The 27,961-nt window shown below is 37.4% G+C and overlaps 1 long non-coding RNA gene and 1 pseudogene across 1 annotated transcript; one reads left to right on the top strand and one right to left on the bottom strand.

Moving 5' to 3' along the window:
• Positions 1-27,761, top strand: LOC143676414 (uncharacterized). Its single transcript, XR_013172068.1, has 4 exons — positions 1-94; positions 11,896-12,108; positions 15,812-16,016; positions 27,296-27,761. It is a non-coding gene; the product is annotated as an uncharacterized LOC143676414 (long non-coding RNA).
• On the bottom strand, positions 21,369-22,185 carry LOC143676413 (transcription initiation factor TFIID subunit 9-like; annotated as a pseudogene).
• Positions 27,762-27,961: the final 200 nt, after the last annotated feature.

The raw sequence follows: 27,961 nt of genomic DNA, 5'->3' as shown, positions 1-27,961 counted from the left end.
ATCAACCCAGAGGTTGGGCTGGGAGCTAAGAAAGGAAATGAAGAGAAAGGAGCAGAGACCTCCATCTTTCCTACACCTAAGGAAACAGAGCACAGTAAGGTTTGGGTGGAGGCCTACGGTTGATATATTGGGGGATAGAGTTGGAATGGGAGGACTGGGTAGGACAATGCAGTGGAACTCCTGAACATCAAGGAGAAGCAAGAGGCTCTCTACTGGAAAGTAATGTTAAAAGGGAAAAATAAGGGAACCAAAGGCAAGTGTTGCCTAGGATTTTACCTAGAGTAAATCCTAAAGCATTCATTATCTTTGCTTAATATATAGCAATGAGAGATCTAGATCTGATTTACTCCACTGGCATTCTGAGTCACTGTAAAATCTACTTATAGAATAGTCGAGAAGCAAAACACAAAATAGGTCAGATTACGTTTTATTATACTTGATGCCTTAACTATTTTCAAGAGCCAGAATAACAGGATTTTGAAGATAAACTTTTAAAGGAGAAATGTAGATGGTTTGAGGGGTAAAAGAGCATTTTTGCATAGGATCTTTTAGAAGGTTTTATTCAATCAACAAACAAGTGTTTATTGTGTTGTTTCTACTCTGAGTTAACAAGGTGGGTGCATGGATTAGATTAATTCTCATTTCAATTACAATTCTGTGCTCTCCTCCAAATTCACTGAAAATGAACTGGCATGTCATGATATTTTTGAGCTAAGATGAAAAGGGTGGTTGAAGAAAATTAATGCGTAATTTCTCAGTGAATAGAGTTGTGGCTCTCATAACTAAGTAGGCAAGTTTACATGCTGGTATTTAGAAAATGGCTGAAATATTAAAAACCATATTGAATTAATCTATTTTAAGTCACACCATGTTCAGAGTTGTATGTAAGGTGAAGTTTTTTCTTTTTATGGATGGTTTGTAATAGTAATAACTGTCCCTTATGTTAGTAAATTTCATATGTACAAATTTAAACTGTAAATTGTAAACACTGGAAAGCACCATTGTGACATAGAATAAACATCTTAGTAATATATTAAAATGAATGTAAATGGAGGTTTAAAATTACAGTACTGTGAAACTCATCTTCCAACTCTAAGCTTTGGAGATTTGTATTAGGAGGTAACTGTTAAGAGCTTTGAAAACACTGCACATTTCTTTTCTGTACAAGCCAGAATTATTAATTCTTTGTAACTTATTATTCAGCTTGGCAATTGTTTTTGATTTGATGGATTGATAACATGGTATATTTAAGCAGTTTAAAACTATTAATTTCTAAACACTTTTTAAAAATCATCTACTAAGTGAAACATACGATAAAACTACCTGTGAAATTTGGGGAAGTTTAGGTCCTTTTAAGAAAAAAGTATTAATAATCATTGATTACATCTATGACAAAAGTGCTTATTTTAGTTTACTTAGATAATGCTGCAGTTGGTGGAAATAAGTGTTAACACTTTGTGAATGCATTGGATTTAAGAGAATAAACATTTTACAAAAATCAAAAAAAAAATAATTCTGTGCTAATGATAAATTTTTTTGTAAATGTTCACACATCATCTATTTAATTAATCTGCTGTTTTCCTTTGCTCAGGATTGATATTGAAATCACACATCTGGGCAGGCAATTGTGGCTCAGTGGCAGTTTCTTGCCTGCCATGCCAGAGGCCAGGGTTTGATTCCTGGTGCCTGCCCATTAAAAAAAAAAAAAAAAATCACACATCTTTAGTACTGATACTCTTTAATTTTGTTCTTTTCACATTCTTCTGATCTATCTGCTTTTAATTTTTTATATAAAGATCTGATTTTAAAGTAATTGAAATGATTTGTTCTTTTCCAAACGTACTTGCTTATCTGATGTGTACATTTTTCTTACTCAAATTCAAATTCAAGAAAATTAGATTTATTATAAACCTGAAATAATATCTTTTAGAAAGTTAAAACTTTAATTTTGATCTTTCTGAGATATGCAGCAATAAAAATGTTCCTAGGAAAATCATTATTGCTAAAGTAGCATTTTCAAAAAGTCAAAAACAAAATTTTCATGTAAATATAAAATCAAGATGCATCAAAATTCTTTCAGTTCATTAATTAATGAGGGAATTAGTAAGGTGTTAAGCCAAGTTCAAAAGAGACTTTGTGTTTTGCATGAGGAAGAACAAAGGAACGTCAATAATGCAGGGTGTTGAAATAGATTGTAATTAATATTTTGAAACTTTAGCTTATGTGTGAGACTAAAGCAAAAAATATTTGGTACAAAATTTATATTTTGACCAGAGCATTTCCTGATATAACTTGTGTGGACAGCTTAATCGAACACCATAAGTACATTGAACCTTGAGTAGGGCATGAGATTTTGTAGGTTCGTCCAGAGTGATGCCTCGATACATCCCAGAAGGATGAATAAAAAAGTATTCACAAAGTCCCCTTGGGAAATTGGTGAGAAAGGGGAAAATTCAACTTCCCCAAGTGGAGAATTCTTGATATGCTAGTGATTGAAATGCTAGTGATCAATGAAAGGGAGGGGTGAGGGGTATGGTACGTATGAAGCATTTTTTTGTTTTCTTTTTATTTCTCTTTCTGAATTGATGCAAATGTTCTAAGAAATTATCATGATGATGAATATGCAACTGTGTGTTGAAAAAAAAGAATGTTCATATTGTATGTTGATTGGTTTTATTAATAAAAATTTTTAAAAAGAGACTTTGAAGAGCATGTTTATATCAATAAATATTAGACTTGTATTAATACATAAATGTATACATGTACAGTCAGGATGGCTGTAGTGAATTTATGAATAGATGCGAAGCTGGTTAATATTTTATAGGGCATTAAAATACAATATTTGCTCTACCCCTGGTCATTGACTAGGATACTTTACCTAGGTCCACTATCTGGGAAATAGATGCCTCCACAATGGTTTCTCTTCAGGAATGAAATGCATCCTTCTTATTCCCCCACAACCCCTTATACTTATACCATGCACCATGTAGGGTATATCAGAATGGGGAGAGGCAAACATATGTAGTTTGTAGAAAGCATCTCCCGCATACTCCCTTCCTACATGTCCATATAATGATATACCTCATGTGGCAACCCAGGGCCCAGCCCCCTCCTAAATGGTCCATAACAAACCTGCCTTAGCCAAGGACAAAGGTCAAGAAAGTAAACAAACTCCCCGGAGGGAAAAGAATATAATCACGGATATAAAACAGCATCGATTATATCTCCGACTTAAACACTAATCTTAATAAAGATTAAGGACACGAGACGCAATGTCCTCATACTCTATGGTATGCCTTTGCTCTAAAATAAAGTATTACTCCTTGTGCTTTTCCATTCCTTGCAGAGCGCTCAGTATCTGGATTGCCACCACCAGAGAATTTCTCCTGTTCGTAAGTCCCATAAACCCAGGTTTACTACCTGCATGGTGTGGTTTTTGGTCTCTCAGCAGCCCCGGCCCATGCTCTGCAGGAACTTGGTCTGGGCCAGAACACTTCACCCCACCCTTGAAAAAGCACTCAATTCTCTCTTCTCCTAGTCAATAAAACTTATTTTTCCCCCTTTCCTATGGTATTTATAAAAAGCTAAACTTGCCATTTTGATAAATTAAGGTGTTAAGTGTATTACAGTTCCTGGAAAACATTTTTGGTTTATCAGGAGCCTTCACTGCCTTAATCCAAAGAAATTACAAGTGTAGGAGTTTCAGTCAGGATGGCAAGTCATGAGGGAGCTAAGTTTTGTCATTTAGTCAACAAATATTTCTTGAATATCTGATAAATGCAAGATACTGTGTATTAGGAGCTGTGAAAGAAATCAAGTTACACAAGGTTTGGTCAATGCTTTCACAAATTGGAAGGTGAAATAAAACATTTATACAGATATCTACATTACAAAATATGTCCTCTCTGAAAGAATACTTAAACTTTTTTTATAATTAAAGTTGTGAGTAATCAATAAAGAAAAATTTGAATCAAGAGAAAAGTGTGAATAACATCATCCAGTGTTTCACTACTAAAGTGGAAAATTAAAACTTTAATTTTGATCTTGTTGAAATATGAACCAATAAAAATGTCCCTAGAAACATCTTATTAACATTTTAGAGAAATTATTAATATTTTAGAGAAATGGTTATTAATATTTTAGATGATTTCTTTCTGCTGTTTTTTATCTGTATGCTGTATGGCAAGGGTCGCATTTCATTCTTTCTCCACGTGAGTATCCCGTTATTGCAGCACTGTCGTTGAATTTTTGTTGGTTTTTTCTTTCTTTCTTTGCTTGTTTTGTTTTGTTTGGGGGAAGTGAATGGGCTGGGAATTGAACCTGGGTCTCCCGCATGGCAGGTGAGAATTCTACTACTGAACTACCCTTGTACTCCCTCAACTCATATCTTAGGCTTATCTTCTTTTATTTTTGACATGATTATCATCTTCATGAATGTATGACTTTTGCATCCTGTTTTTTAAATTTAGTATTATATTTTAAGTACTTTGAATAGTTTAGTAGATATCTCTTAACTTTTGGTTGTCAAACTGCCTATATTTTGAGAACTATTGCTCCCCTAGGCTGATTGATTATGGTCAGTCAATCACAGTATCCCACTCATCTGGAATTAGAGATTGGTCTAAGAGTGGGCTTGCAGCCTAAACTGGCCCAGCCTGGTTTTGGGAGATTGATATGGACGCCCAAAGACTTCTAAATGGTCTCTGAGCTTCCAAGGGCCATCTTGCCTACCACATACAGAAAATCTGTGAGAATAAAGCCAACCAGAAGGAAAGGGGTAGAGAAAGAGAAATGCCTGTGGAGATTATTTGAGTGTCTGGATATAGCTGTGCCAAAGCCAGTTCAGAACTTGTTCTAGTTTGTTAGCTACTGGAATGCAATATACCAGAAACAGAACAGCTTTTAAAAAGGGGAATTTAATAAGTTGCTAGTTTACAGTTCTAAGGCCGAAAAAATGTCCCAGTTAAAGCAAGTCTATAGAAATGTCCAATCTAAGGCATCCAGGGAAAGATACCTTGGTTCAAGAATGCTGATGAAGTTCAGGGTTCCTCTCTCATCTGGAAGAACACATGGCGAACATGGCATAATCTGCTAGCTTTTTCTCCTGGCTTCCTGTTTCATGTGGCGCCCTAGGAGGCATGTTCCTTCTTCATCTCCGAAGGTCACTGGCTGGTGGGCTCTGCTTCTTGTGGCTATGTCGTTCTGCTCTGCTCTCTCTGAATCTCTCTGATTCTCCAAAATGTTTCCTCTTTTATAGGACTTCAGAAACTAATCAACACCCACCCAAATGGGTAGAGACATTTCGTCACCTAATCCAGCTTAATAACCACTCTGGATTAAATCACATCTCCAGGCATGTTTCAAACATACAGTATTGAGTAGGGATTAGAAGAAATGCTGCCCTTACAAAATGGGATTAGGATTAAAACATGGCTTTTCTAGGGTACATACATCATTTCAAACCAGCTGGAACTGGAACTTTATATTCGGGGGCAAAAACATTTTCTTTATTTGCTTAAATTAAGTGGAGTGGGGGTTTCTGTCATTTGCAGCCATAAAAGTTCTGACAATATTAAATAATTTAATGTTTAATAAAAATGTGATTACATCATCATTTAAAAATATTTGGTTTTCTGTGCAAAAACCCTATTTATAGCAAGGGCAATAAATTTGGTCAAAACAATAAAAAAGATTCTATACTAGACTTTGCAAATTTTTCTCCCATTACCTTCTGTAACATTCTCCTTTTCTTCCTCCTTCCCTCCTTCCCTCCCCCATCTCTTCTTCCCTTTCATTCTTCCTTCCATCTTTCCTTACTCATTTTTTTCTCCTTACATGTTTATTTTTACTAAACAAACTTTTATAGATCGATTATTTACAATGTGCCAGTCATAGTGCTAAGTACTGATCATATAATGGTGATCATATGGTAATTCTATAATTAACTTTTTGGGGATCCACTGAGCTGTTTTCCACAGCAGCTGCCCCATTTTACATTCCCACCAACAATGTACTGAAGTTTCTATTTCTCCACATCCTCGCCAATACTTGTTATTTCCTGTTCTTTTTAAAATTTTTTTAATACTAACCATCCTGGTGGGTGTGAAATGTTACCTCATGGTGCTTTTAATTTGCATTTCACTAATAGCTGATGATGTTGAGCATCTTTTCATATGTTTATTGGCCATTTTAAAGTTTTTTTGAGAAACGTCTTGGCCCATTTTTTAATTGGGTTGTCTTTTTGTTGTTGAATTGTAGGAATTCTTTATGTATTCTGGATATTAAACCCTTAATAGATAGATGATTATCAAATATTTTATCCCATTCTGTAGGTTATCTTTTCTCTTTCTCAATAATTTCCTTTGATACACAAAAGTTTTTAATTTTGGTGAAGTCTATTTTATCTATTTTTTCTTTTGTGGCTTGTGCTTTTGGTGTAAAATCTAAAAATCCATTGATTATTACAAGGTCCTGAATATATTTCACTATGCTTTCTTGTAAGTGTTTTATAGTATTAACTCTTAAATTTTGGTCATTGATGCATTTTGAATTAATTTTTTTCTCTTTTTATGCAATTTTATTAAGATACATTCATACATCAATCCATCCAAAGTATGCTTTTCATTTACATCATATACTATACGATGGCTCACATTATTATCACATAGTTGAGCATTCATCACCACAATCAATTTTAGAACATTTTCATTACTCAAAACCCCTTATCCTCCTCCATCATTGATCCCTAGCATTAGTGTGGTACATTTGTTACTTTTGATGAAAGAATATTAAGATATTACTGTTAACTACAGTACATAATTTTTAATAGGTGCATTGCCCCCACATTTCACTTTATTATTAACTCCTTGTAATAGCTTCACACATTTGTTCAAGTTCATGGAAGAAATTTTTTATATTTGTACTGTTAATCATAGTAATCACCCATCAAAAGGTTTACTGAGTTATACTGTCCAAAATTTGAACCTCTGGTTTTCCTTCTGGTGACATATGTGACTCCAAACTTCCCCTGTCAACCACATTCACACACAATTCAGCTCTAGTAATTATTCTTACAATAATGTGTTACCATCTCCTCTCTCTGTTTCTACTTATTTAAATTCAACCTGGTTAAAAATTCTATACATCAAAGCAACTGCTCCCTGTTCTCTAGCCTTGTTCTATCTCCTGTAACCTATATTCTAGATTCTATGTCTAGAAGTTTACATATGATAATTAGTTCATGTTTTAGTAAGATCATGCAATATTTATCCTTTTGTGTCCTCCAAGTTTATCCATGTTGCATACTTCATTACTTCTTACTGCTGAATAAAATCCCATCATATGCATATTAATATTCCATAGTATGTATATAATAATACAATTTAAAAAAAAATCTTCTTATCACCCTGAGGTAAGCACATTAATAACTATGTAGGTGTTAACCAAACCAAACAGTGTAAGTCAAATAATGATAGATGCCTTTAAAATTGTTGTGCTGGTTTGAAACTGTTATACACCCCAGAAAAGCCATGTTCTTTTAATCCAAATCCGATCTTGTTGGTGCAAACCTATTTTTTGGTGGAACCTTTTAAATAGGTTGTTTCCTGGATATGTGACCCACCCAGTTTGGTTGGGGACTTTTGATTAGCTGGAGATGTGACCCTGTCCATTCAAGGTAGGACTTAATCCTTTGACTGGAGGTTTGTATGAAGAGAATAAAAGGCAAAAAATGTAAAGAGAGCCAAGAGTTGACATAAAAGATAGAGAGATGGAACAAGACTCAGACATTTAGAGATACTAAATTAAGAGATGAAACCCAGAATCTGCCCCGGGGAAGCTAAGTGAAGACCCACAGATGCTTAGAGAGAAGGCCACTGGAAACAGGAGCTTAGAGAGCCATTTGAAACCAGAGCTGAAAGAGAAGGTCAGCAGATCTTGCCTTGTACCTTCCCCTGTGACAGCAGAACCTGGATGCAGTTGGCCTTTCTTGACTGAAGGTCCCCTCTTGTTGATGCCTCATTTGGACACTTTCATGGCCTTAGAACCATAAATTTGTAAACTAATAAATCCCCCTCATAAAAGCCAATCCATTTCTGGTGTATTGCATTCTGGCAGCTTTAGCAAACCAAAACAATTGTCAATCAAAATTTAGACATTTTATACCCATTAATTTTTTGGCTTTCAAAATATGCATGCCTTATGTTCCCCTACTTTTTGAATAGGTACTAAATCATTTTCCATTTAGTAATAAGATCATAGTGATAAAATCAGTGCACAGAAAAATGCCATAGGTACAGTTTATCCAGTAAATGGAAATAAGTGAATGTTATTTATGGAAGATCTTCCCAAGTTATTTGCATTCACCCTTAGAACAATGTATAGTCATTTGAAAATATTTTTAGATTAACACAAAATAAAAGAGCCCTTAACCTTTCAGTCTTAGGGAACATTTCTAGAGTTAAATACAAAGACATATCAGTAAGGTGATGATAAATATATTTGAAAGTAGCACATTTTGTAACTGAAGTCACTACAGGAAGTTATTTTCTAGAAGTAAAGGTAGATTGTGGTTTCTTCCATATGAAAGTAAAAGAATATGTAGGGCATATTTGGCTTTCTTGTTAAGGGGGATGGCCCTCCAAAGAAGGAGTTAAGGGTTCCTGCTGCCCAGCCTTCCAGACAGAGTACATGCACTCAACAGCAGAGAAGAAGCTGGAATAGGGAGGGTCCTTCTCACAGACTGCAGGACTCCCTAGAAACTGACTCCCCTCCTATTTTCAGGACAGGGAACTGTGGGTCTGATATTTGGGGTAGCAGGACAACAGAAGTGCAATGGTGCTGTTGCGTCAGGTGTTCCGGAAGAGATCAGAGTCGCTTCCATGAAGGAGTCCACAGGGTCTAGTTCAGACTCTTTTTTTCTAGTTCAGGCTCTTAACCAAGGATAGCCAGATAGTCCAGGGCTCACCTTTCTAGACACAAGTAATGTATCAATTACTTTTTTTTTTCATCCTGGGCAGACACCGGGAATTGAACCAGGTCTCTGCTGAGCCATCATGGCCCGCCATTGTATCAATTGCTTTTAAATAGTTAGATGAACAACAATCTCATCTTATGTTTCAAACCTAGCTCCAGTAATGATTTTTAACCTTGAATGCATAATAGAATCAGCTGGGGCACTCTTAAAACTCCTCTTGTCCAAGCTGAACCTAGACCAATTAAATCAGAACCCTTGAGGGTGGGACCCAGACATCAGCAGTTTTTAAAGCTCTCCAGCTGATTTAAATTCACAGTCAAGGCTGAGAACCACTGTATTGGAATCTAGAACCAACAGTTATATTATGTTATATTATAATTGAGTCATAACACCTAATTTTTTTTTAAAAGGCTAACTGGTTTTAATAACTTTAGGGGAGTGATGCCCTGGTGACCAAAGAAATAAAGCTTTGTTACAAGGTGGCACTTTGCTAGGGGCATCCCAGAGAGAAGACTGTTTTAGGGGTTCCTTGTGAAGAACTCAAGATATCTTTTCTTAATCCTACTTTTCTTGTTATATTGCTTCTGTATTTATTCTCACTTTTTGCCCTTCATGGGGCATGTTTACACACAAAGTTGTGTGTATGCATGTGTGTGCTGAGACAGAACAAAGTGATTTTGAGGATAGTTCCTCAGGGGAAAGTGCATTGGAAAAGTACCTTGGGTTTACTCATCTTGAGTTGCTTTGTATTTCCACTGTTCTGGCCTGCAGGGGCCTGTCCAACCGAAAGACCAAAGAAAACACCGGGACTGATTGAGACGTGCATTTTATTAGGGGACTTACGTACAGGAGATGAAGAGAAGGCAGTCAATTCAGACAGCCTTCTGCACTGATCAGAGCGGGGAGCAGGGTTTTCTAATGGGCACAGACAAAGAAGGCACAGAGCCAAGAGAGGGCATGTACATATTGCTAACAAAGTTAACTGTTTCTTAATGTTATCTCTCTGGGCATAACTTCTCTGGAGTTAACCTTGGGGAAAGCTAAGAAAGGCACAGAGCTGAGAGAGTATGTGAGGGAATGTGCATAATTGCTGACAAAGTTGGAAGAGTTGGGGGATATTGAAAAATGCAAAACATTGTCATGTTACATCCACCAAAACAGTAATCAAAATGGGGGAGCTAAGACTTGACTGGGATCTCCAGATTTTCAAACCACAGCTTTCTCAATGCCCCAGGCTTTTCCACAAACCTGTAGGACAAGAGGGAACAGTTTGCTAATCAGGAGCTTTCTAACAGAAATGCGAAGTAGGTTAAGGGTTTTACTAAATGGACTTCATTCCATCTCCAAACACTAGATAAAGAATTAAAGATCTCCACAATATCTTAAAGTTGCCCTAAGAATGCCTTTATCTTTTTTTTTTTTAACATTTTTATTGTTAAATACAATACATGTACAAAAAAGCCATACATTTCCAAGTACAATTTAACAACTTGTTATAGAACAGTTTCCAAAGTTTGGTATGGGTTACAGTTGCACAATTTAAGGTTTTTCCTTCTAGTTGCTCCAAGATACTGAAGGTTAAAAAGAAATATCAATATAATGATTCAGTAGTCATACTTACTTGTTAAATCCTCACTTTCTAACTTCTCCTTCTTCTTTGATCCTTCCCCCAAGCTTTAGGGATATTGGGGTTATGCCCATTCTAACTTTTTTCATGTTGAAAGAGGAGTCAATAAGATGAAATAGAAGGATAGAACTGGTTGATGTTCTTGGAGAGACTGGCACCTCTGAGTTTCAGGGCTTATCTGGCCTAGGAACCATCTGGAGGTTGTAGGTTTCTGGAAAGTAATCTTAGTACATGAAACTTTTGGGGAATCTCAAATAGAGCCCTAGATGTTTTTTGGGTTAACAGGAATGATTTTGGATGGGGTTTGGCAAACTATGGTAATTAGCAATATCTAGCTGAAGCTTATGTAAGAGTAGTCTTTTGGCTCTATTCTTAGCCACTGATACCTTATTTTGTTACATTCGTTTTCCCCCTTTTAGTCAGGAAGGCATTGTTGATCTCACGGTGCCAAGGCCAGGGTCATCCCTGGGAGTCATGTCCCATGTTGCCAGGGAGACTCTGAGCCCTGGATGTTATGTCCCATGGAGTGGGGAGGGTAATGATTTTATTTGGCAAAGATCTTAAACATTATTAAATTCACTTTATCAAATAAGGACATATGTTTCCAGAAAATGCAAAGGACTTGTTCACAGGCTATCAGGCTTTGGTAGAGGCAGGATTACACATCAAATCGCCTGTTTCTAGATAATTGTTCCACTTCATAATGCATTCTCCTTGGTTTTCAATTCATTTAGTTTTTCTCAGAGTTACACACCTTTATCTTTTAAATACCCTCAAAATAGGAGCTGATAAAAGGCAAGATATGATTTATCATTAAACTGAAGAAATCCTTTAAAGACTCCACTTTGGAATTACCACCAGGCTTTTAACCCAGTAAATCCCCTGTTCCCAGATTCACTTCCTGCCTAAAACACACAAGGCTTTTGCTGTGAGAGTTCACATATTACTGTAAGAAAAAAAGTTGTGGTTTAGAAAATCCATGGGCGTTTAGTCAATATGACTAACTCATTCTTTTCGTGGGACTTCTGTATTTCAGTGTAGAGTGGAAAAGGGAGCATGGACTTTCATATCAGAAGTATCCAGATTTGAATCTCTGCCATTTATTTGCTCTGTGACTATAGCAAATTTATTTAACTTTTCAGAGCTTCAGCTTCTTTGTCTGTCAAATAGGTACAGGGTTACTATAGGGAGAATATAATTATATGTGATGTTCTGGGAACCAATAATTGGTAGTGCTTAATATTAAAGTTTTAATATTAAAACTGAAGGTTTTTGTCTACCTTATATTTTCTAGTAATAATCCATCACCACTGATTCCCTGCACTTGACTGTAAGCTCTATGAGAAAAGGATTCCTATCATCTGGCCCAGTGCCTGGAATAGGGGAGGTGCCCAATAAATATTTGTGTGTGACTGATGTTGAACAAGGAGCTCAAAGTCTATGACATTAACAAATATCTATACTATGATATGAAACAATTTTTGGCTGCATGCTGTTGATGGATGAGGTAAGTCACAAGGATAAGATCTCACATTACTCATTTGAAAACATTAACTTGCTCTTTCCAGCTATTTTCTCTTACTCTCCTCTGGAACTAATGCTACAGCACAGCAGTTAAGAGCCTGGGTTCTGGAGTTTTATTACCTGGTTTTGAATCCACAACTCCATTATTTACTCCTGTGCAGAAATAAATTAACCACTCTGTTCCTCAGTTTTCACATTTGTAAATGATAATAAAAATGCCCATTGCACAGGGCTGCTGTGACAGTTAAGTGAGCTAACACGTGGCTAAGTGCTTAGTGCCTAACACAACGTCTTGTTAGGCATAAGGGTCAGCCCTTCTTCTCATTCTTCCGCTGGGTCAGTCCTGTGCTGGCTAGTCCATCATCCTTCTGTTCCCAGGCTGAGGAAACTTTTTCCTGACTTTGCTCAAGTTTATTAGGTTTTTCTGCCAATGTTGAGCTTGCAAATTTCTCAAGTCACCCAACTGGCTGCTTTACCAGCATATCCTGGAATTGTTTACCTCTTTTCCCAAGTTATAAACATTCACCTTCTGATCACTTTCCCTGAGGTAAGCCTCCCATCAGCAAGCATTATCTTTCTGCGTGCTCCTTGCTGGAGCCCTTATACCCTAAATGAACGCATTCTAGCTTCTCTACACTTTCTCTCTAAACAATAAACTGAGGGCAGACTGGGGGCTCTTGGGTGACAGAACTAATTTCCAGACTCCCTGCATTGCTTAAAGTGCCTGGCACATAGCGGGGACTTGATAAATGTGCAAGGAATAAATTAATTGGCGCAGTCAGACCACCATCTAGGCCTCCTGTCTTAAATCCTTGGATCAGGCTCTTCTCCCTTCTTTTGTTTGGTTAACTTGATCTGCTTGTGGCTAAAGTAGCACATATGAGGAAATAATTATCTCCTGTCCCCTAATAGCATAATCCAGCAATATTTAAAAAAAAAAAAAAAAAAAAGGAAGGAAGAAAAAGTGGAGTGGTTACTTGTTAACAAGAGAACAAACACATAGAAATAGGAGAGAAAACATGGGTAGGGCCAAGTGGCAGAAGCTGGGATTCCTAATCAGTTCCTCCTTTTTTCCTTCTGAGGATCACTACTATGATATGTGACTGTCATTCTCACTTGGCAGCATTTGTCTCCATGTACTTTCTTAGGAATAAAGACTAAAAGGAGAGTAATTTGTTCCTGTCTTTTTCTCTAGGTTCTCCTTCAATTCTGTCTTGAAATGGGTTATAATTCCATTATAAGAACACCTAAAATAATAAAATACTGAGGAATAAATTTAGCCAAGAAGGAGAATATCTCAGTTTCCAAGCAGCTGTAAGAAATACCACAATAGGTTTTTGGGGGGGTGCGGGTGGGGAGTGCATGGCTGGGAATCGAACCCTTGCATGTACACATCTCTTGGCTGTACTATAGGAAAATGTTAAATAACTCAATGGAAACATACTCTGCTAGTATTTTGATATTGAACTGACAATGAATTCTCTTAGATGCACTATGCTTTTTGTACTCTTGCTTTATGTCTAGTTTTAAATTGAACATTAAGGGAATATAATATTTGTAACTGCCAATATCTATAGAGGCCTGTTGCCATTTTTGTCTTTTATGGAATTTTTGTTCTCAAGAGAGGCAGGAATAAGTTTTTTCCCCCTGATTAAGTTAGTGCGTCATGTATTCTTGCTTATCATAATACTCATGCCTTTGGGACTTTGAATTGGTAAATATTCGTGAAAAAGCATGATACTTTCTGTGTTGATCTCAACCACATAAAAATGTATGCAGTAAAAACCTAGAAGGGTATGTCAAACTGTAAACTGCTTGTGATTCTGGATGTCTTTTGTGTTCTTTGCTTCTTGTGTTTTCCAGTTTTCTATATTGCATAATTAACTTAAAAGTTAAAAAAAAATTTTAAAAACCTTAAAAAAGAAATACCACCATAGGAATTTATAGACTCATGGTCTCAAAGGCTAGATGGCTTGCTTTCTCCTGCAGTCATTAGCAATTTGGCTAGATGGCAATCCTTGGGATATAGTGACATCCTTTTCTTTCTCTCCTCGGCTCCATTGACTTCCAACTTTGAGATCTTCCCTGTGGCTTTCCCCCCTATAAATTTCCCAGTAATGGAATTAGTACACATCCTGATTCAGTTGGCTACATCTTAACAACAACAACAACAAAATGACATCTTTAAAAGTCTTATAATGGGGTTACACCCACAGGAATGGATAGAGATTAAGAACATGTCTACTCACTCTCCACCCCTCACCCCCTGTCCCAGGGTAAGCAACTCAATCTGCCACAATGAAAGACTTGTACACAGAAAACTATAAAATATTGTTGAAAGAAATTAAAGAAGTTCTAAATAAATAGAGATGTATCCTATGTTCACGGATTAGAAGACGTACTATTGTTAGATGTCTAATACTACCCAAGATGATCTGCAGATTCAATACAATCCTGATCAAAATTTCAACAGCCTTTTTGCAGAAATGGAAAAGCTGGTCTTCAAATTCATATGGAATTGCAAGGGGCCTCATATGGCCAAAACAGTTTTGAAAAATAAGAACAAAGATAGAGGATTCACATTTCCTGGTTTCAAAACTTACTGCAGAGCTTCAATAATCAAAACTTTGTGGTACTGGCCTAAGGATAGACCAGTGGTGTAGAATTGAGAGTCCAGAAATAAATCCATACATCAATGGCTATATTAGTCAGGGTTCTCTAGAGAAACAGAACCAACAAGATATATATAATGTAAATATTATGAGGTTTTTGTAGGAATTGTCTCATGCAACTGTGGGCATGAGACAAATTCTGTAAGTCAGGCCATAAACGGGGAACTCCAGTGAAGGTTTTTGATAAATTCACTGGAGGAGCTGGCTGACTGAAGCAGAGTTGGAAATTCTCCTTTCTGACTGCTGAAATAATCACTTCTCCTTTTAAGGACTTCAACTGATTGGATGAAACTTCTCTCATTGTTGTAGGCAGTCTCCTCAGTTGATTGTAGATGTAATCAGCCATAGATGTGATTAACTTACTGATGATTTACATCCAGAAAATATCCTCATGGTTACAATCAGGCCAATGCTTGATTGACCAAACAATTGGACACCATAGCCTGGCCAAGTTGACAATGAACTAAACCATCACAAAGGCCAACTGATTTTTTTCTGTTTACATGGGCAGGCACTGAGAATCGAACCCGGGTCCTCTAGCATGGCAGGAGAGCATTCTTGCCTGCTGAGCCACCGTGGCCTGCCCACCAACTGATTTTTGACAAGAGTGTCAATTCCACTCAATTGGGAAAGAATAATCTCTTCAACAAATAGTGCTGGGAAATCTAGATTTCCACATGCAAAAGAATGAAAATGTGCCCCTATCTGTTACCATATATAAAAATTAACTGAATGTAGATCAATGACCTATATATAGAAGCTAAAATTATGAAACTCTTAGAAGAAAACATAGAGAAATATATTCAGGATGATGTATTTAGCAGTGGATTCTTAGATATGACACCAAAAGCACAGTTGTAGCAGATTGAATTGTGTACCCAATTTAGGAATGTTCTTGGCCATGGTCCATATTCTAATGAGTATGGACCCATTAGAAATAAGATCTTTTCAAGATGTTACTTCAGTTAAGGTGTGGGCCAGTTGAATGAGATTGGGTTTTATTCTACATTACAGGAGTCCTTTATAAGTGGAGTGAAAGTCAGAGAGAGAGAAATCATGGGAAATATCCAGAAGCTGGAAGTACACAGAACCAGAAAAGAAAGAAGAAGATGCTGCCATGTGCATTTCCTTGAAAAGTCAAGGACCAATGATCATCATCAGCAAATCCCAGAATGCCACAGTCCTTGGGGAGAAAACATCACCTTGTTGAAGTCCCACTGTAAGTCAATAAATTCCCATTGTTTAAGCCAACTCATTGAATGGTATTAGGCTAGCAGCTAGGAAATGAAAATAACAGGTGACAAAAGAAAAAATATGTATAAATTGGATTTCTTCAAAATGAAAAACCTTTGTGCATCAAAGGACATCATCAAGAAAGTGAAAAAAATAAGCTACAGAATGGGAGAAAATATTCTCAAATCATATATCTAATAAGCATTTAACATCAAGAATATGTAAAGAACTCCTATACTTCAACAATAAAAAGAAAACACCCAATTAAAAAATGGTCAAAGGACTTGAATTATACATTTATCCAAAGAGGACATAAAATGGCCAATAAGCACATGAAAAGATGCTCAGCATCATTAGCTATCAGGGAAATGCAAATCAAAACCACAACGAGACACCCTTTTACCCACTAAGATAGCTATTATTTTTAAAATGTAAAGTGACAAGTGCTGGTGAGGATGTGGAAAAATTGGAACCCTTGTGTATTCTTGGAGGGAATGTAAAATGCAGCCACTGTATAAAACAGTTTATTAATTCCTCAAAATTAAACATAGAATTGTCATATGACCCAGCAAGTCTACTCCTAGGTAGAAACCCAAAAGAATTTAAAACAGGGACCCTAATAAATAGTTCCACACCAATGTTCATAGCAACAGTCTTCATAATAGCCAAAAGGTGGAAACAACCCAAGTTTCCATTAATGAATGAATGGATAAACCAAATATGGTATATACATACAATGGAATATTATTCAGCCATAAAAGGAATGGAGTTCTGATACATACTACAATGTGGATGCACTTTGAAAACATTATGTTAAGTGAAATGGCCAGACACAAAAGGACAGATTGCATGGATTCCACTTATATGTAATATCTAGAATAAGTAAATACACAGAGACAGAAAATAGATTAGAGGTTACTAGGAGGGAAGGGGAATGAAGAGTTTCTGTCTTGGGGGATGAAAAAATACATAGTGGTGATGGCTGCACAACATTGTGAATGGAATTAATGCCACTGAATTGTATACTTGGAGATAGTTGAAAACGGTTAAATGGCAAATTTTATAAATTTTTTTCACAAGAAAAAGATTTTTAAAAAGGGCAACAAGAGAAAAAAAGAAGGAGGAAGATAATTCTATATGTGCTCTGACTTTTATAATCTTAAGAGCAAAGTTTTTTGTATTCAATAAATATTTATTGAGCTACTTATACATACCCAGGCAACTTTACTGAGGGTTGAAATACATTGGGAAACAAGATAGACTAGCTCTTCAAGAGCGTATTTCCTAGCTGAAGATAAAACAATATATAATCAAATAGCAAATAAATGAAATAAAATAGATTGGGATTAATACTATAAAGAAAATCAATAGTGTGCTGGGAAAGAGAATAAAAGGGAGAACCAACCTTGGATAGCGTGGTTGAGGAGGTGTTATTTAAGCTCAGAGCTGAAATGAAAGAGACAGCTGTGCCAAGAGCTAAGGGAAGAACAGTGTAGTACAGTAAGAAAGCAGTATATTCACTGGACCCAGCTTCCTGCATTAGACATTTGAATTCCAAACTATCCAGGATTCATGATTGCTTTTTCTTTCTTTATAAGATCTAGACCTGGGAGAGTCAGCTGTGTCTCACTAGTTCATTTCAATGTTCTAATACAGTTTAAATGTTCTTTCTTATGTTCAACAGGGAAAAATAAGAAAAATTTACTGTTGCCATAATTAACTCTTATTGGTGTATTTCACTCAATTCAAGCCAGTTTCTAATTTTTATTTTTATTCTGGTAACATATATGCAACCTAAAATTTCCCATTTTATCCACTTTCAGATAGATAATTCCTTGGTGTTAATTACATACACAGTATTGTGCCACGTTAGCAAAACTTTTCCCTCACCCCAGACAGAAATGCCACACCAATTAAACATTAGCTCCCCATTCCCCATTAAGAGCAAATTTTTAAGAGTTAATTTACGTGACTCCTTTGGGAGTCCATATAATTCTAAATTTGACAATAACATAATGAAAATATATTTTGTGAGTGTCATTGGATGAAAGTCAAGATGTTATTTAAAAGAGCAGGAAAAGTTAGTTGTCTATCAGCAGTTATTAAATTCCTACTCTGTATTTTTAAAGATTTGTCATTGAATCATAAAATAAGCAGGACTAGGAAAATAAGATTTCTAAGTATTGATAACTAGCAGTTTACCAGTCTTAGAAATAACAGACAAAAAATTTCTCTGAACAAAATTATCTTACTTTTAGTTTTCAAACTCCGCCCCTCAGTGTGTGAAGGTAGTAGGGAGAGAGTGCTGGCGCAGGTATGTGTGTAGGTTTCGGAGACCTGCTCCTGAGAGCAGTTTGGGCTTATTTCTTCCTAACTCTATGTTCACTGATACCCACAGTGGGAACATTTACACCCCAGGAATCAGCAAAGACTCCAAATCAGTTTTTCCTGGAGAGCTGGTTGTTAAACATTTACCAGCACAACCTTGAAGCGGATCTGCTTTTCCTTGTATTTATAGAGAAGGCCTGTGTAAAATACTGCTTCTGAAAAGGTTTTTGGCTCTAAAGAAGTTTGAAAACCATGCTTCAGTTGGATATTTTCTTCCTTTCCAACTAAAATACATAGTGAATATTATAATTTGAAGGACCATGAATCATTTTATTATTTTACATTGCTTTTTGTTTTAAGAGACTGCATTTAATTTTATTATTTACTAAAAGTATAACAGGTGCATTACATACTATTAACCTCCTAATAAATCCATATAAAATGACAGTTTAAAGTATTTTAAATGTTTTAAGATTATCAAAAGAAAGAAAAACATTTGGTCGTGAGCTTGGAGGTTAGTGAATTCAACCTTTATTGGATTAGTCAGTTAAGTCATTACAGAAATGGACATGTTCCAGAAAAATGCCATACGTCTATGTTTATGTGCCAGGAAGCAGTATTAATATTTCTTTACCTTTAAACTCTTGTTAAACTTTTTCTCCTTTTTGGGTTATGGTATTGGATTGTAGTGATTTATGCCACAGGACTTTTTTTCAGGTGTGGGGGGGTGATTGTGGTGCATGGGCTGGGAATTGAACCCGGGTCTTCTGCATGGTATTCTACATTACTTTCGGTTCTCCAATTTCTTTTCCTCACCTCCTGGGGTTTTGGTTCCCCAGAAACTGGGCTTTGACAATTACTATGGTCTCTGATACTATCATAAAGTATTGGTGATCATAAGCATTAGAACCTTCTTCCTTAATTCTCTCCCTTTTCACTCCGGTTCCTGCTCCTCTGTCAGACTTTGTTAGGTCAGATTTCAGGTCACTGTTGGGGCTATTTTTCAGGTTAGTCTCTTATCCCATGAGTCTAGCTGGCTTATGGAAGGTAAGATGTCCAGAGCAGATTTTGGCTTAAGGGGAGAAAGAAAACCCATTTGGAGTTTGAGCCTAAAACTTGTGTTTTGATCTATTAACTGGAAAGCTCTATATTGGGATTTTAGGCATACGATTCTTTGATTTATGATTTACCCTTGCTTCTGAATGTCTTTCTCAGATATTATGCAGAGGATAGGTGGCTAGGACCATGCAAAATGTGAGTACTTTGGGGTTTGTGCTGGTTTGAAGCTGTTGGGTACTCAGTGAGAATGTTAATTCTCTTCAGTATTGCTGGGTGGGGTCCTTTTGATTAAGTTGTTTCCATGGAGATGTGACCCACCCAGTTTTGGGTGGAGCCTGTTGATTAGGTGGTTTCCATGAGATGTGTCTCTACCCATTGAAAGTGGGGTTGCTTACTAGAGTCCTTTAAGAGAGAACACTCTGGAGAGAGCTTCAGAGTCCACACAGCCAGAGACCTTTGGAGATGTAGAAAGAAAACACCCCTATGGAAGTCATTTGAAGAAGCTGGTAGAGAAAGCTAGCAGACATAGCCATGTGTTTTGCCCACTGAGAGAGGTGTCCAGAAGCCAAAGACCCCAGTAGACACAAGTCACATACATTCCCGTCTGACAGAGCTGTTTCAGATGACATCAGCTTTTCTTGAGTGAAGGTAACCTTTTGCTGGTGCCTTAATTTGGACATTTTCACAGCCTTAGAACTGTAAACCTGCAACTTAATACATTCGCTTTTTAAAAGCCATTCCGTTTCTGTTATTGCATTCTGGCAGCTTTAGAAAACCAACACAGGGTCCCTTGGCTTAAAAGCATGAATATCCTTTGAAATAGGGATGTCTAGTTTTGAAATGGACAAATTACCTGCCCTAGCCTCTCCTTACGCACTGTTTAGGCTTGCTTTTTGACCTGATATCAAATCGTACTCAAACCTCTAAGCATGATTATTCCATTAGATACATAGATTCTGACCTTGTGCCCCAGTAATAAGAATTATTTTGATAGAGTAAAATCAATCGTTGCCTTTGTCATTCAAAGAAAGCTCAACTTTTAAAAACATGTGAAGATATCCTGCCCCAGAACTCAGAATGACTTTCTCTTGTGTGTGACAGTTTCTTAAATGGCTCCCAAAGCAGCATCTCTTGGTCTCAGAGATGATATAAGTTTGGTGGAACAGCTCTTTCAGCTGCATTAGAACCAACTCTCTGCCCAAGATCTAGACATGTACCTAAATCAAGTCTGATTCCCTCTTCCCTGAAAATGATTTCTTTTGCTGGCAGACTTTTCCACACCGCACCTACACCCCCTTGCCTCACCCCTTTCCAATTTGCCAGACTTGTCTGGATATGTTTGAACTCTAGTAGTAGACCCAGTTTGAGTCCATTGCCAGGGGCTCCTCAGGTCTCAGAAGGGCCTGCCCCACCAGTTTGACAAATGTGCGCAGGCATGCTTGAACCCCAGCCCTGGGGACAATAAATCTCTCACTATATAAATAAAACAAGGAAAGAGAAAAAGCAGCAGAGGGTAAAGAAAGGAAAGTGAAAGGAAGAGCAGCAGCATGCCACTGCCTGACTTGTGTCCTCTTTCAATCTGCATGTTGATGATTAATTTCCACAAAAATTGCTGTATATCCACTCGTCTTCCTTTCTTATCTCCACATCTTGGACCTTATCTACCTTGGTCCTCTCCTAACCTAGGTGTAATACTCACCAAAAATGTTTAAGAAACTTTTTTTTCAAACTGATGAATACAACTTTATTTTTTACACTTAAAAGCTGATGAAAAACCACTATTAATCCTTTTATAGAAAATCCAAAATCTCAGTTGAAAATCATGGTAACTATATTTACTCATTAAACACCAGTTAAGTTTTCCAAACCAGAACTTCAAAAGATCCAGCATGTATGTTTAAGTACAATGGGTTTAAGACCAAGTATACATGTTATATGTATCAAGTCTTGATTACAAATGATCGCAGTCATCATCATCATCATCATCATCATCTTCATCATCATCATGATCATCTTCATGTTTTCTTTCCAATGCATTTGATGATTCACTGGCAGTATTTTGTGCTGACACCATCTTAGTGGTAATAAGAATATTTTTGGACCCAATTAATGATGGATTAATCAAAACATTCTGAACTGCTGATGTTGCAGAAATAGATGCTTTTATAGCTGGGGACTGTGAAGTGGGTATCTGTACACGTTTACCCTGTGACAGATATTGGAGCCCCTACTTTAGTTGAATAGACATAGCTTGTGGAGTTGGTGTGTCTAGTGTGGGAGTAGTAGGTCTGCTAGTAACTGAACACACTTAACGGGGAACTGTTATTCTTCCTGCAGAAGTAGATGCCTTTTTTGGTAAAGACTTAAGTTTATAGTTTGGAGCAGTTAAGTAGTATCTATCAGTTAAGCAGTATCTATCAGGTGGTGATCTAGGACCTGAATATGGCTTGATCATGGCAAAGGGGTTTGATTTCTTTGCCTTGCAATGCTAACAAAAAATCTCTTGGGGGAGGAGAAGTAAAAGGCTGGCCAGCACAACACTGGATTGCCAATTGCACATCATCTGTACCAACAGTAGCTTTCTTAGCATGGCTTGAATAAATTTTTGCATCATCTAGAATTGTGGTCACATATCGGAAGGCAATCTCCAACATCTGATTTATAACTCTTGGCTCATATTCTGTAATCCCCGTATCCTTCAGGATTTGTGCCATCATCTGTGCATCTTTCGGCATGCACTTGGGAGAAGCCATCTTGCCAGACTCCATGATATCCAGTGATCAAACTTCTTTAGCTAAATCACCCACATTAATGTATTTCAATCCTGATCTTGAGGCAAGTTCTTTGCCTAATGTAGTTTCTCCAACCCCTGGTGTACCAGTGAGCAGGATGTTCGGTGGCAACATGGTCCTCACTGTGATGGCTCCAAGCACCCAGACTCACTCGCCCTGCACACAGCAGGTAGGAAGAAACATTTTTAACAATAAAAAAAATCTCAAAAATTTGCATAAGGAATACTGACCAGAAATGAACTTGGATGGGAAACTTTAAACAAACCTTTCACTTTGCTTTGAACTAGTACATATACTCCTACCCCAGCCTAACCCTAGGGCTGCTCACTTCATTGTAGTCGACCTCTTAAGCATATGAGTCTACCCTGATAGCCAATATCTGTGTTCACACGGAATGAATTACAATATATCTGGACTGTTATGCCCAGGGACTCAGAATCTTCCAGTTAGTTGTCTCAAACCCTTAAAAAGAACTTGCAAGACATAATTTTCTCTCCAGGCTTCCCTTATACAATATATTGATGATGTCCTCATATATTCTTCTAACTAGCAAATATGTCAGGTTGACTCCTTAAATTTCTATAACAGCTAGACTTAAAGGGTCATAAAGCCTCGAGGGGCAAACTCCAATTCGAACAGCAAGAAGTCAAATATCTAGGGCACATCCTCTCCAACCATGGGACTCTATTAGATCACCAAAGAATCTCTTCTATGCAAGACTTTCTTAGGTCTTTGTAAGTATTGTTGGAACTGGATAGTAAACTTCTCCCTTCTAGCTCAATTTCTCTATGAATTCTGAACACATATTATGCCTGACCATTGAGCTAGAATCAAAACCCGATTGATGCCTTTCATAATCTGAAGGAAGCCCTACAAGACACCCTATCCCTGGTCTATCTATGATCTCCCCTTTCAGCTGCATGTCCATGAAAGAAAAGTAATGTCTTAGGAATATTAACCCAAGAGCATGGAGGAGTCCAGAGGTCCACTGGATATTTCAGTATGCAATTATATCCTATAGACCAGGCATACCCGTCTTGTCTCCCGTCAGTGATTGCGGCAGCCAAACTAGTTGAAGTTACTGCAGATATACTTGATCTTTTTGTTCCTCATGCTTTGAAATCCTTGCTTAATTCTGTTTTAGCTCACCATCTCTTTGCTGCACAACTTACATCTTTTGAACTTAAGCGTCTCTTTCTCATATGCACATTCATAAGAGCTCCCCCTAGACTCTATCACTCTGCTCTGGCTTTCTGACGAAGGAGCACTTGATCATGATTGCAGAATTCTTACTGAAACCCTAGTCTCCCCTAAGCCAGGCCTCAAGGAAATCCTGATAGAAAACGCAGGTCTAATCCTCTTAACTGATGGATCATATTTAAAAACTGAAGCCCAGACAGCAAATACCAGGTTGGGTATGCAGTAACTTCCTTAACCGAGGTTCTTGAGAGCATTCGTCTTCCCAGAGAAGCTTCCTCCTAACAGGTAGAATTAATAGCCCTTACTTGAGCTTGCGAAATATCTAAAAGATTAAGAGCAAACCTTTATACTGATAGCATATATGCCTTTGGTAGAAATGACTTTGTTATGCTTTGTAGAAGGAGGGTTCCTTACCTCCTCTGGAACTGCCATTAGGAATTGAAAACAAAAAGCTAACCTATTAGAAGCTCTTTTGCTCCCTAAGGCTATTGTAGTTATCAGAGTTAAAGCTCTCACCGGTGATAAACCCTCAGTTCAGATGAAAGTAACGGAAATGACTTGGCTAATTGGCTGCTAAGCTGGCAGAATGAATTCTCTCAAAAAAAGTCAATCAAGCTTTGTATGCTGAATCAAGCATCCCCTCACAAACCCATGACTTAATAAAATATCAAGAATTGGCAACTCCCAAAGAGAAGGCCTATGGAAGGAATCAGGCTGTAAGATTAGACCTAATGAAAACAGCTGGATAGGGCCTAATGGCTGCCCCTGTATTGCCAAAATGCCCTAAAATTTGATGTGCAGAGCACTTCATTCACTCACACAGTTCAGAATAGCCAAAATGATGCAAAATAATGGAAAAAATACTGGTTGGGATGGCTTTATGATATTGCTTACTAGGTCTATACTTCTTGTCAAACATGTCAACAATAAAACCCAGGAAAGCCATTAAGATTTTCCATGGGATATTTTCCTTTATCCTCTAGGCCAACAATAATCTGGCAAATGAACTTTATCCAGCCTGCCCCTTCTCATGGATATAAATATGTGCTTGTAATGATCTGTATGTTCCCTCACTGGATAGAAGCCTTCCCTTGTAGACAAGCTACTGCCCCTTTTGTAGCCAAGAAACTACTTGAAAACATAATTCCAACTTTGGGCACTCCCATCAAATATCACAGCTATTGAGGCACTTATTTTACACAAATAATTAAAGAAATATACAGAGTCTTCCCTGTGTATCAAAGACTGAACTGCCTACACCACCCTCAATCTTCTGGCCTGGTGGAAAGAGCAACAGGATAATCGAACAATACTTAGCCAAGCTTAGTGACTCTCTAGAACTATCGTGGCCTAAAACACTTCCGTTTGTCTTGCTCAACCTTCATTCAACGCCTTGAGAAAGAATAAATTCACACCCAGAAACTGCTACTAGAGGACTTTATTACTTCCTTACATAACTATTTACAGACCCTAATATTGCCCAATAAGACCTACTTAAGTTTTGTGAGGTACAAATGAACTACTCTTGAGCTTGTGTTTCACGTGTGAAGAAGACTTTGAAGGAGGAGAATATTGCCTGACTCCAACTGACCCCCCAAAATCTGCAGGCTGGAGAGTTTGTGTACTGGAAAATCCATCAATTCAAAAACTTTTTGAAACCTCAGTGGAAAGGATCTTATCAGGTCCTCCTCACCAACCAATGCCCTTCTAAACTTGCTAGTGAAAGCCACTGGATACACCTCTTTCAACTGAAATGAGCACCACTTAACCATGGAGACACACAGCCACTGGTGACCTCAAACTTATGTTAAAAAGAGTTTTAGGTGAGCCAGAAGCAGAAGATGTCTGAGGTGGATAGCTTTCCCCAAGACTTATGGATCAAAAAACAGGATTCTTCCCTTTTCTTTCTCCTTCCCTTTCCCTTGCCATTCGCATCAATTTTTCCTAGCCACACAAAGGACTGCCAATCTGGGCAATTTTTCAAATTGTTTGTGCTAATTTAGAATCCACCGAAGGGGTCCTAGTATTGGCCATGACATTCATAGAACATTAAGACCTGGATAGGCACAAAAGACATATTTCACGTAGACCGAGTATGGGACAAAAGGGATGAGCACTTAATAGATAAATATCAGAAATGGTCACCCCATTGGATTTATCTTTCTTGTGAAGAAAAGGGGATGCCCTAGCACAATTACCCAGACTGTAATGACTTTCTCTCTTTGCATAAACAATGATAATGGTGCTGCACCTTATCTAGGCACTATCCAGCCAAACTTGCAATCAGACCTTGTGGTCTGACCAGGAGAAAAGCAAATGGTATCTTCTCTGCAATGATACAAGAATCAAGCAGGACTCTGATGATTTTGAGTTAAATGAAACAGCATTTTCTACCATTAGAAAAGTTTCAGGGCATTGTAATGCCACTACATCCTTGTCTATAAACCTTACAATCATACTATTTAGTATCTATACCAATTCTCAGGCCTTGCTTGGACACTGTTTCAGTTTGCTAAAGCCACCGGAATATAATATGCCAGAAGTGGATTGGCTTTTTTTTTTTATTAATTAAAAAAAAATTAACAGCAAACAAAACATTAAGATATTCCATTCTACATATACGATCAGTAATTCTTAATATCATCACATAGTTGCATATTCATCATTTCTTAGAACATTTGCATCGATTGGATTGGCTTTTATAAAGGGGATTTATAAAGTTACAAGTTACAATTCCAAGGCCAGGAAAATATCCAAATTAAGGTAGCTATAAGAGGCTCCTTCTCAAGGGTTCCTCTGTCACATGGGAAGGCACATGGCAACATCTGTTGGCCCTCCTGGGTTGGTTTCAAAATGGTTCTCTCAGCTCCTGTAGGTCCTTCTGGTTTCGGTTGGGGGGTTTCCTGCAGCATTTTCAAACGTTCTGTGTCTTGTCTAGGTGTCTGCTCTTTGTATCTGCTCTCCAAGCATCTCCAAATGTCTGTTTTGAGCTTTCTCCAAAATAACCCATCCTTAAAGGACTCCAGTAAGCTAGTTAAGATCCACCTTGAATAGGTGGGGTCACATCTCCATGGAAACAATCTAATCAGAAGATCCCACTCACAACAATCCTGCACCCATAAAACTGGATTAGGATTAAAAGAACATGGCTTTTCTGTTACATAACAGTTTCAAACCAGACTTTCATTTATCAACTCAAAACCATTTTAGACCTTTTCAATCCACTACAGAATACAACTCATTAATTGAGAGACCTGGCATAGGTTGAACATTTCTGAGAAGTGTATTTTGGTTTCATGGAATTCTTCAACTTGAAAAAGTCATTCAAAACATGTCAAAAACTATTGCGAGTACCTTTAACATAACCAGCAGGTTATTAAAAAACTCAAAACTTGAGCTAGACAGCTTAGAGAAGGTGGTCCTATAAAGTCATAGGGCATTCCATATCCACACAGCTCAGCAAGGAGGATATGTGCCTGTTAGGGAAGCAATGCTGCTTTTATGCAAATCAATCTGAATAAACTGAACAAAACATTAAGGACATCAGAGAAAAGATTCAGATACTGCAAGACCTGGGGACTCCCAGGGATTGGGATTTATTTGGCTGATTGAATCTTAGATCTTGGGGAGATAGATCAGGGACATATTTCAAACACTGCCAATAATTTTCCTCATAATTATTATAGTATCTTTAATTCATTGTCTTATTTTTAGAATAATAGCTATAGTTGAATACTCTCTCACTTCCAAAATCATGCTGGTAAATCATGCTTTCCATCTCAAGGCTGGCACTTATGATGCCTTACAGGACAAAACCTCTGATATCTACCTTTGCTTACCCCAAAATACTGTTGCCCCAAAGTAATATCCCTTTCATGCCTTTCAGAAATCTTGTTGCTGACCTTTGATGGAATCCATTTTCTTAGTGTTGCCTCAATTGGCTATAGTTCTGTAACAGTCATAGGATATGACACTGGAAATTTCCTGATACATGGATGCCTGGATATTTCCCTAGGACTGTGGGACAGCACAAAATCAATCTTCACTGGCAATGCTTTCTACAAAAGATCTTGATGAAAAGGGGAAAATGTGAAAAGAATTGTAAATTGATTGCTGAAGCTATCAGAGTTCAGGAATGCACAGCTTAGAGAATGAGATTTTTTACAGGAAATGGGAAAAGAATAAGAAGACCAAGCTTGGACCAATCAGCTGGGGATAAGTTTCCTTCTGCTTCAATGTTCCAATAAACCGCTAAAACAGAACCCTCATGACAACTGGCATACCCCCGCCACCACCTCATCACCCTATTTTTTTGGATCATAAATTCCCAGTGCTTCTGAAATGCTTTGGAACACCTGATTTTACTTGGAGTTGCCTAATTTATGAATTGTTAAACTTAATAAAGCTCTCTTCTTTCTATTCACAGTAGCAGTTCCTTCAACAGTCTTTATTCTCTGACTGTTCATCTTTCCCGAAACTCCATGATAGGCTTCAGCGTATAACACTCCACTGAAACCTTTCGTAAAAGTCCTGAATGGTCTATGGAGTAGCA

Source organism: Tamandua tetradactyla, chromosome 3 (genome assembly GCF_023851605.1).
Source record: "Tamandua tetradactyla isolate mTamTet1 chromosome 3, mTamTet1.pri, whole genome shotgun sequence".
NCBI classification, from domain to species: Eukaryota; Metazoa; Chordata; class Mammalia; order Pilosa; family Myrmecophagidae; genus Tamandua; species Tamandua tetradactyla.
Note: the sequence above shows the minus strand (reverse complement) of the source record. Positions and strands in the feature narration are given on the sequence as shown.